Here is an 11,515-nt window from a genome sequence, read left to right on the forward strand (position 1 = left end):
ACAAAAATAAAGTCAGATTTAAATAATTGGAAAGACATTCAGTGCTCTTGGATAGGCCGAGCGAATATAATTAAGATGACAATACTCCCTAAACTCATCTATTTATTTAGTGCTATACCAATCAGACTCCCAAGAAACTATTTTAATGACCTAGAAAAAATAACAACAGAATTCATATGGAAGAACAAAAGGTCGAGAATTTCAAGGGAAGTAATGAAAAAAAAATTAAGTGAAGGTGGTCTAGCTGTACCTGATCTAGAACTGTATTATAAAGCAACAGTCACCAAAACCATTTGGTATTGGTTAAGAAATAGACTAGTTAGTCAGTGGCATAGGTTAGGTTCACAGGGCAAGGTAGTGAATAAAAATAGCAATCTAGTGTTTGATAAACCCAAAGGTCCGAAATTTTGGGATAAGAATTCATTATTTGACAAAAACTGCTGGGAAAACTGGAAATTAGTATGGCAGAAACTAGGTATGAACCCACATTTAACACCACATACTAAAATAAGATCAAAATGGGTCCAAGATTTAGGCATAAAGAACGAAATCATAAATAAATTGGAAGAACATGGGATGGTTTACCTCTCGGACTTGTGGAGGAGGAAGGAGTTTGTGTCCAAGGGAGAACTAGAGTCCATTATTGATCACAAAATAGAAAATTTTGATTACGCCAAATTAAAAAGTTTCTGCACAAACAAAACTAATGCAAACAAGATTAGAAGGGAAGTAACAAATTGGGAAAACATTTTTACAGTTAAAGGTTCTGATCAAGGCCTCATCTCCAAAATATGCAGAGAATTGACTTTAATTTATAAGAAATCAAGCCATTCTCCAATTGATAAATGGTCAAAGGATATGAACAGACAATTTTCAGATGATGAAATTAAAACTATTTCCACTTACATGAAAGAGTGTTCCAAATCACTATTGATTAGAGAAATGCAAATTAAGACAACTCTGAGATATCATTACACACCTTGGCTAAGATGACAGGAACAAATAATGATGAATGTTGGAGGGGCTGTGGGAAAACTGGGACACTGATGCATTGTTGGTGGAGTTGTGAAAGAATCCAACCATTCTGGAGAGCAATCTGGAATTATGCCCAAAAAGTTATCAAAATGTGCATACCCTTTGACCCAGCAGTGCTACTACTGGGCTTATATCCCAAGGAAATACTAAAGAAGGGAAAGGGACCTGTATGTGCCAAAATGTTTGTGGCAGCCCTTTTCATGGTGGCTAGGAACTGGAAAATAAATGGATGTCCATCAATTGGAGAATGGCTAGGTAAATTATGGTATATGAATGTTATGGAATATTATTGTTCTGTAAGAAATGACCAGCAGGATGAATACAGAGAGGCTTGGAGAGACATATCAACTGATGCTGAGTGAAACGAGTAGAACTAGGGGATCATTATACACTTCAACAATGATACTGTATGAGGATGTATTCTGATGGAAGTGGATATCTTCAACATAGAGAAGAGCTAATCCAATTCCAATTGATCAATGATGGACAGAATCAGCTACACCCAGAAAAGGAACACTGGGAAATGAGTGTAAACTGAGAGCATTGTTTTTTTTTTGTTGTTGTTGTTGTTTTGTTCTGTTTTGTTTCTCTTCCCAAATTATTTTTACCTTGCGAATACAATCCTTCCTTTGCAACAACAACAACAATATATTGTACTTAGGATATCCTATAAGATATTTAATATGTATGGGAATGCCTGCCATCTAGGGGAGGGGGTGGAGGGAAGGAGGGGAAAAACTTGGAACAGAAGGGAGTACAAGGGATAATGTTGTAAAAAAAAAAAATTACCTATGCATATGTACTGTCAAAGAAAATGTTATAATTATAAAATTTAATAAAAAAAATGAAGCAAAAAAACCTTTATTTTGGATTCTGGGAATGAAAAAACAGACTTATTTTAACTTTTCTTCCTAAGCAAGAGTGAAGGGCAGTTGGAAATTCCCTGTAAATTGAGTATCCTAGCAATATCACTAATTACTTAGATATCCCAGGATAACACCAAGTTCTCAAGGATATATAGACAAGTTTGTCTAGGAAGGAGAACCTTTCCAAGAAGATAAGATTTTTTTTTTTTTGGACTGGTTCCATTTTTTTATTATTATTTTTTGTTTTGTTTTTATTAAAGCTTTTTTTTTTTCAAAACATATGCATGGATAATTTTCCAACATTGACTCTTGCAAAACCTTGTTCTCCAAATTTTCCCCTCCTTCCTCCCATTCCTTCCCCTAGCTGGCAAGTAATCCAATATATGTTATACATGTTAAAACATATGTTAAATCTAATATATGTAAATATATTTATATAATTATCTTGCTGCACAAGAAAAATCAAATCAAAAAGGGAAAAAAATGAGAAAGAAAACAAAATGCAAGCCAACAACAATAAAAAGAGTGAAAATGCTATGTTGTGATCTCAGTTCTCACAGTCCTCTCTCTGGATATAAATGGCTCTCTTCATCACAAAGTCTTTGGAACTAGCTTCAATTACCTCATTGTTGGAAAAAGTCACATTCATCAACATTGATTGTCCAATAATCTTGTTGTTGCCAAGTACAGTGATATCCTGGTTCTGTTCACTTCACTTAGCATCAGTTCATGTAAGTCTCTCCAGGCCTCTCTTAAGCCAGAAGATTTATAGTCTTTATAGATTATATGTCATGTATTGTGTATTTGCTTCCTGATAGAATGTAATCTCCACAGGAAAAGGAGCTGGGTTTTTTGTTTTTGGTTTTTTTATCTTTATATATTCCATGTGTAGTGCAGTGCCTGGCACACTGTAGCTACATAATAAATGCTTATTAATTGATTAATTTGGTTATTTAATAGGCTAATGAGCCCTTCATACATTGACGCCTTGGCTCCCCAGGATCATATAAAATCCTAAAGAGTTGCAGTTCCAGTGATTAAGCACCATTTCCTTCTAGTCTTCTGTCCCAAACACCTTCATGATCTTTCAAACTTTTCAGTTAAGCACACAATCATAAAGAATTGGAATATCTCCACAACCCCTTGAATCTCTTTTGAACTCTATGTCGTAGAGCTTACTGAATTTCCTGTATCTGAGTGATTTTTATGAAACTTTCTTGAAAATTGGCTTTAAAATGTATAAAAAGAGAATTAGCAGCAGGATATTTGGGAACACAGCAGTCCAAGGTCAGGTAAAGGTGTCCACATAATTGTTTTTATTAGTTACCGAAGTGAGCCTTTCCAATTTTCTAAGCAGTACTTGGCAGTGGGACTTGGTTTATGCCTGTTAGGTTTACAGGCAACAGATGGGAACAGCTTCTGCTGCTGAGGCTTATTGATGTCATAGTAAACCTGCTTGCTATAAATATACAAGGCTACATAAAATTAAAAGGTGCTAGAGTAGCCTGAGTCTGCTCTCTGTCTAAGGGAATAGAAAAACAATCCAATTCACTTCAATAAACATTTATCAGCAATGAACTCTTGCACTGTTAAGTGTTGGGGATTCAAAGACAAAAATTAAAGAGTCTGTCCTCAGAGAACTTGCATTCTCCTGGAAGTGGGGAGAAATACAACACAGAAATAAGTATTTACGAAGTAATTTAGGAGAAAGAACACTAAGAACTAGAGAACATCAAGAAAGCATTCAGGTGAGAGATAAAATCTGGGTTAAGCCTTAAGTGATGCTAGGAATTTTAAAAAGGAGAGGGGAGGAAGGATTACGTTCTAGATATGGAAATCAGTATGCAAAAGTGCAGAAAAAGGAGATATGTCAAATTTGGGGATCATTATGAGGATTTCTGCTTTAGGTGTGTATGAGCTTAACCTCTAACCTGAGGTTCGAAATTTAGGTTCAATAAAATCAGAAACCCATCTCCCCTTACCATTCTAAGAAGTACTCCTAAAGGATTTGGGTGTCTTTCTCTAGTACTATGTCTGAACCCTCATTCCAATGTGTTCTTACCACTGTTAGCTACCAGTAATTAATATCCCAGTTCTATTTAACAAGTTAATGGCTTTTTCAGATATTTACTGTAGACATAGCAAGAACAACAGTATAGACATTTCCCTCTAAACTTGGGAACACATTCTCACACTATTTTAGTTTTGTGGTGAGTAAGCTCAAATTTAATATGGTTCACAAAAGGCATTTGTCCTACCAAGTTCACTTCCAAATTCCATATTATTGATGGATGGAGGAGTCTACATCTCTACTGCTGAACAGTACCAGGCAGATTACTTGGGACTTTGCCCTGCACTGTCTCCCTGTGGTCAAATTCTGACTCTCTCTCTTGGCTTTTTAAGGGTCATATCCTTCTTCCATATCCTTCACCCAAAACAGGAAAGAATAAATTACAAGAGGTAAAGAACAGAGACCAAATGTCAGCCTTTGATGGAGAGGCCTCTTAGAACATTGATAACAGGTAGGAAAGAAATAAACCAGGCTCTGACTGAAGTACATTTTGAAGGAAATCAGTCATGTGTCAGACAATACTACAGCTCTTCATCTTGTAGTTAGTAGATTAGAATCAGTTAGAAAATCGTGTGCTGGAAGTCACATGTCATCATACCTTTTCAAAAGGAAGCTCCCCAGGCTTGCTGTAGAAATTTTCTTCTTTATAGTTAAAAATAGAGCCTTTTATTGTTCTTCTTGAGTTGTTTCAGTCATGTCTGACTCTTTATTATTCAATTTTGGGATTTTCTTGGTAAAAGTGTTGGAGTGCTTTGCTATTTCCTTGTTTAGTTCATTTTACAGATGAGGAAAGGGAGGCAAATAGGGTTAAGTTACTTGCCTAGGGTTACACAACTAGTATCTGAGATCAGATTTGAACTCAAAAAGATGAACTTTCCTGAGTCCAAGCCCTGTGCTCTATCCACTGTGCTTACCAGGTGTCCCCGAAATCTTCTTTAGGCATACAAAATATTTTTTCTTAAACTAAACCTTTAGAGAATTATTTTTTTTTCTTTGGGCCTCAGTTTTCTCAAATTTAAAATGGTTGTATTGGATGATCTCAGCACCAATATCCTATGTATCTATGATTTTGACATGTTGAGAGATGACATTTGGCTTTTCCTGTAAAAATATACTTTATAAGAAATATATGAACATCCTATTGGTCAATCAGTCAGTAAATAAGGAAGTTTTATAAACTTCTTCACATACCAATACTTATCTGAAGTTTATAAAATCTTCCTTAATTTAGGACTTTAGTAGAGGTAGGTTTTCCAGCAGCTATAGAGCAAAACAGTTATAGGAACTATAATTATTAAAGTAATCCAAGAACACTCTATAGAAATTCAAATCATGATTATCCTTGACTGGATCAGATTTTTGGTGATCTGATTTTTTGAACCTTTATTAGAGCCTGGTGTTCAGAGACAGAAAATAACATTTCTGTTTTTTCATCATCAATACTCTAGTTAAATGTCTGCTGCAACTAGAAATCAAAATTGAGAGAGGTAACTGTCTTAGCTTGACACTTATCATACTGTCTGGAACATAATAGGTATTAAATAAATGTTTATTGATTGATTTTTATATTCATTTTTTAATTCCATACTTATACAAAACAGAGTTTTCCCACTACATAATAGAACAATTAAAAAAAAAAAAAACTTGTTCTTTCTTTCCTAAGTTCTCCAATCAGAAGACCTTCAGAAAGGGGAAAAAACACAAACAAAAAACCTCTTTTAACTAATTATAGTTAAGCAAAATAAATCTGCCCAATGGCCATGTTCAAACACACACACACACACACACACACACACACACACACACACACACACACACACACACACACTTTGAATCATCTTGCTTTCAGAAGGTAGATAACATAGGTAACCAGGAGACAATTTGATAGGAGTTCTTTTCCAAGATGGTTTTCTTTGCAGTGGTGTTGTCCTGATATAAACTGTTTTAAGACTGCTTATTTTATTCCACCTTGGTTGATGTTACTTGAGATTTTCTGTAATTGTCTCCTTTGTCAATTCCATTGACATTCCATCCATATATCAAGATTCACTAAGCTATTACCCAAATGATTTGCATAACCTTGGCTTTAAATTTTTCTATTTCAGTCCTCATTCCCCTACTTCTCCCACCACTACTTTTAGATTCCTTTTCAAGACCAGAGAGTTAACTTTATTTTGGTCATAACATTGCTGGGACATTTCCTTTCTGAAAGTGCTCAGAGGATTCTTTTTGTTTTCACCTTACCCTCTGGTTGCTATCATCCTGGGATTCTTCATCTCTTCAGTTTTATTTTCTAAATTGGGTGTTTGTCTTCTGGTTAGGGTCTGCCCCTTCTGTGATTTTTGGATGAGCTGATCACCCACTTGGACTCAATCTGAATGGGCCAAATTGCTGCTCTAACCTCTACCTTCCAAAGTTAGGCCCATTGGATCTTTGAGATTTGGAGCACTTGGTCTTTAGGACCCTTTGTTGCATTAAAAACAAAGTACAAGGGCACCTGGACTGGCCCAGTTTGAACATGGCTTTGCCATACTAGTCACATTCATTTTCTGAGGCACATAACTAATATTATATAATATCTTAAGCTTTACAAATTGAGAAAAACTCCAAAATTTTGTAACAAGTATGCATAGTGAAGCAAAACAAAAAAATTTTTAGTGGCCAAAATCCAAACCTACTACTTTGAGTAGGTAGATAACATGCTCTGTTCATCATCAGTCTTTTGGAATTGTGGTTGGTCATTGTACTGATTTGACATTTTCAGTCTTTCAAAGCCTTTGAAGTCTTATTCTATAAAATTTTCAGATACTGTTTACTATGCATCAGTTTACATCACTGTTTCCAGGTTTCTTAAGAAAACCCATTTGTTATTTCTTATGATGCAATAGTATTTAATTATATCTACAAATCATATTTTGTTTAGCCATTTCCTAATTTAACTCTTTCAAGAGTTATTTGATTCATTCATATCTCTATTAATAGTTCATTAGTGTATTTCTTCTCCTCAGGCTAATTGATTGGCATAATTTAATCACCAGCAGAATAAAGACTGAAACCAAATTGCAAGAATTTGAGGAGCAAGTGATTACTGAAGAAATGGAAGCAGTAGGGTTCTTAATATGAATGACATGGCAACCAAAAAAGCTAATGTTATATTAATCTATATTGTTCAGGAAAAGGCATGAGATTGTTTTGCTGTTTTCTACTCTTATTAGACAAGATCTAGAATGTTCAGTTCTCTGCAAATCAGCTTAAGAAAGCAGATATTGTATATTCTACTTCCCTCTCAACCTCCCATACCCTGTGTCTTCTTCCTAGGCCACAAATCCCCAGCTGCTTCTATTAATTTTTGTATGATAAAGTTTCTATTTGTCTTAGTAACCTGGTTTTACACCAGGTTAACTTTCCTGGTTAACTGGATCAGTTTAATGGCTAGCAGTGCCACCTGGTAGGTATAAAGTAAATACAAAGTAATGGGAGCGGAAAGCCTTGACAATTTAGAGCATTTGTAAAAACTTCCTATAAAAAAATCAAGAACTATGTCTTGAAAAGAGATATTCCAAGAGATAGAGGTGAGATTATTCCAGGCATGGGTTACAATATTGCCAAAGTTCAGAAATGGAAAATGAAATGCTATGTATGGATAATAACAAACATAAGGCCAGCAAGAATTGTCCACCTGAATTAGTACGACTTTGGGGGGCCTTGTGGTTACGTTTTATGAAATTTACCAGTCATTTCTCGCTAGCCAATCTCTGACACAACTGTTATGATTATTTCTCCTCTGTTTTAAGCTCTTCTGCTGTTGGAATACACGGGGAGCCACTTAACATTGGCTGCTTGGAGATCCAACCAAAATGGATCTCCTCTTGTGGGAGGATAATACAAGCAGACTGAGAGGCAGCTGCTGTTCTCTGACCTCTATTATCTTCCCTCTACCTCCAATTTATCTTGTTCCCAGTCTGCAACACCTGTGTCAGCAAAGGCTGCCCTGAAATTCCTTCCGATGTTATGATCCACAGCTGTGGAAACTCTTGGAGAATTTACTTGTCCCTTAACATTCTGCTTTTTATGAAAAGTAATGATAGAAAAGCAAATGAGTCTCATATGAATTACTGTGTATTTGGTGTATAGACAATGGTCCTACACTTTGGAATAATACAAGATATCAAAGTATTAATTCACTTGACCCTAGGGGGGGAAAAAAAGATTAAGGGAAAGCTAGGTTTTTCTTTTTTTTTTTTTTTTCCTTTCTTTCCTTTTTTTTTTTTTTTTTAAAGCTTTTTATTTTCAAAATATATGCTGATAGCTTTAAACATTTACCCCTGCAAAATCCTGTGACCTAATTTTTCCCCTCCCTTCCTCCACTCTCTCCCTTAGACAACAAGTAATCCAATATGTTCATTTATTTTATTTTCTGAGTCTGGGGTTAAATGACTTGCCCAGGGTCACACAGCTAGGAAGTGTTAAATGTCTGAGACTAGATTTGAACTCTGGTCCTCCTGAATTCAGGGCTGGTGCTCTATCCACTGCATCACCTAGCTGCCCCTTTCAATATGTTAACATATGCAATTCTTCTATACATATTTCTACATTTATCATGCTACATAAGAAAAATCAGATTAAAAAAAGGAAAAAATGAGAAAGAAAAAAAAAGCAAGCAAACAACAACAAAAAAAGTGAAAATATTGTGCTGTGATCTGTTATGGGCCAGAACTCCGAACTTGAAACAAAGGATTCTTACAAGATACTAATCAGTGGAATTGATAGATAACAATAGTTATCTAATTTAGCATGGTTCAGTATGATTGATTTAATCCTACAAGGAAATTTTATGGGCCAGTGGAATTGAGACAATAGTTAAATCTAGTTTAGTATTGATTTAGTCCTACAACAAATAATGGTTTCCTAGTGACATAATGATTGGTGTATACTAGCATATTAACTAGAAGTTCTCAGGGCCAAAGGAGACAAACACACTAGAAGCTCTTGGAGGCTGAGACAGATTCATTCCATTGTCCACCTTTGTTGTGGCTGGAGGCTGAAGCACAAACCCTTGGAATTTGGAGAGATTCAGAGGCCAGAGAAGGAGGCAGGAGCTCAAGCTCTCAGAACCAAGACTACAGAAGGCCTCCAAGAAAACTAGTCGAAGCCCCAGGAACAGAGATAAGACTGAAAGAGATAATAAAATATTTGGATTTTAACTCCTGGCTACTTGTGTGGTTATTACTGAACTGAAACTAAGGCTGCCTCCAGAGACTCCAAGAAAACCTCAACAGAGAACTTTACATTTTAGAGAGAATATTACAGTGATCCACACTCACAGTTTTCTTTCTGGAGGCAGATGGCTCTCTCCATCATAAGACCATTGGAATTGGCCAGAATCACCTCGTTGAAAAGAGCCAAGTCCATCAGAGTTGATCATCACATTATCTTGTTGCTGTGTACAATGTTCTCTTGATTCTACTCACTTCACTTAACATCAGTTTATATAAGTCTCTTCAGGCCTTTCTGAAATCATAAGGGAAGACTTTTTCAAGAAGGACACTCTGTTAGAGCAAAAATTGCTGAGACATACAATTTGGCTTTTATTCCCAGTTCTGCCACTATTGAGTTGTATGGACCCAGACAAATCATTCAGTCACTTTGAGCCTCAGTTTTTTCATCTGTAAAATGAGAGGCAGAGTCTTTAAGGTAATTTCTGATTCTAAAATGCCATCATTACTCTAGCTGCATAATGTTTTCTCTCTTCCTCCTCCTTCTTCTTTCCCTCTCTTCCTTCCTCCTTCTTTCCTTCCTTCTTTCCCTCTCCCTATCAATCTTTTTGCCATCCCTTTCCCTTTTTCCTTTTGCCCCCTCTGGGACTGGAATAGGAGAATTAGAATGATTATTTGTTTTTATGCTTTTGCTTCTGCCCACCTCCAAATTTGTGTTGTGATTGGGGAAAGGCAATTGGGGAAGTGGACAGTTATAGCCTAGAATTTGATATATGATTGAATCACTACCAGACAATAAAAACTGATAGAGATCAACATACAGCAAATGTAATGTTTACTTATGATTTTGCCTCCAGAAATAGTGCTAAATTGTCTCTTAGTTCACTTAAGACCAAACATACCTTGTTTAATTGCATAGAAACCAAAATATAATGTAGTACATGAAGAGCAAGTATTAGCTATCCAAAGCAATAGCTATTAGGGTGAAAATATTAGATGCTCAGTTTTTCATGAGTTTGAAGAGAAGTAGGATGTATTAAGATAATTTAGTCTCCAGTCACTCATAAAGGAGAAGAAAAGAGAGAAGAAATGGCACAGTTGCTATGTGATAACATTCTTTTCTTTGCTTTGTCTAGCAGAGACTAAAAGTCTCTTTAAAGCTGGTGGGATCTCTCATTTTTAAAGATGTTCTGGGAAGCAGCTTTGCTAGTGGGAAGACAGGTGATGGAGGAACAATGTAGTGGAGAGGCTCCCTCAAACTTTGAGATTCAGTGGAATGTCTAGATATGAGTAGGAGACAACATGCTGGGGGAGAAAGGGAGTAAGTAGATTAATCTTAAATCCACATGTATTGGAGACAAAGACTTCCTTCATTGGTACAAGCTGAGGTTCCCACATATTCTTTCCTCCTCCTGCCAAGACATGGATTATGGTTGGTAGTACCTATGAAGATTTAAGGACAGTAGAAATGTTGTGTTTTTTCTTTTTCTTTTAATTTTTATTTTCTCCAGTTACATGTAAAAACAATCTTTTTGTTTTAAGGTAAAAAAAATACTACGGAATATTTGTCTCCACATAAGTCAGTTTAGAAAGTTGATCTCTTGGGAAAAAATGGTCATTATCTACTGTACCAGTAGTTTCCAAAGTGGGAGCCACTGATTGATCCCAAAGGAGTAAGTGATTAACCAACCAGAGGGTAGGAAAATGAATTGCATCTGTATTTCCCCATAACCAATTACATCTCCCAAACAACTAGTATACCTAGCTTTCAGCTTCTTTCTCTTTTCCTCCATTGAGAAATCAGGAAAGAGAAGATCTATTATAAATAAACATAGTCAAGCAAACAAATTCCCACATGGCAATGTCCAAATTAAAAAAATGTCTCACTATGCATTCATCTATGCACTCAATCTATCAATTCTCTTTCTGGATATGGATACCATGTTTCCTTATGGGTCTTCTGGAATTCTGACTGGTCATTGTACGGATCAGAATTCCTCAGTCTTTGAAAGTTGTTTGTCTTCACAATATTGTTGAAATCTTATTAAGTAGGAAATCTTATTAAGTAATACTTATAAGTATTTCTCCTGATTCTGCTCACTTCACTTTCCATCAGATATAGCCACCACTGTATTTCATCATCACTTGCTTGGACTATTGCTATAGCTTGTTCTTTGGCCTCCTTAACTCTAGTCTCTCTCCAGGCAAATCCATTTTCCACACAGCTCCTAAATTTATTTTTTTAAGCACAAATCACATCTTACTTTCCTTCTTTTTAGACTTAGTGACTCTCTTATATTTTAGATTCAAATATTTCATCTTTATTT

The sequence above is a fragment of the Sminthopsis crassicaudata genome, chromosome 5, assembly GCF_048593235.1.
Source record: "Sminthopsis crassicaudata isolate SCR6 chromosome 5, ASM4859323v1, whole genome shotgun sequence".
Taxonomy (NCBI): domain Eukaryota; kingdom Metazoa; phylum Chordata; class Mammalia; order Dasyuromorphia; family Dasyuridae; genus Sminthopsis; species Sminthopsis crassicaudata.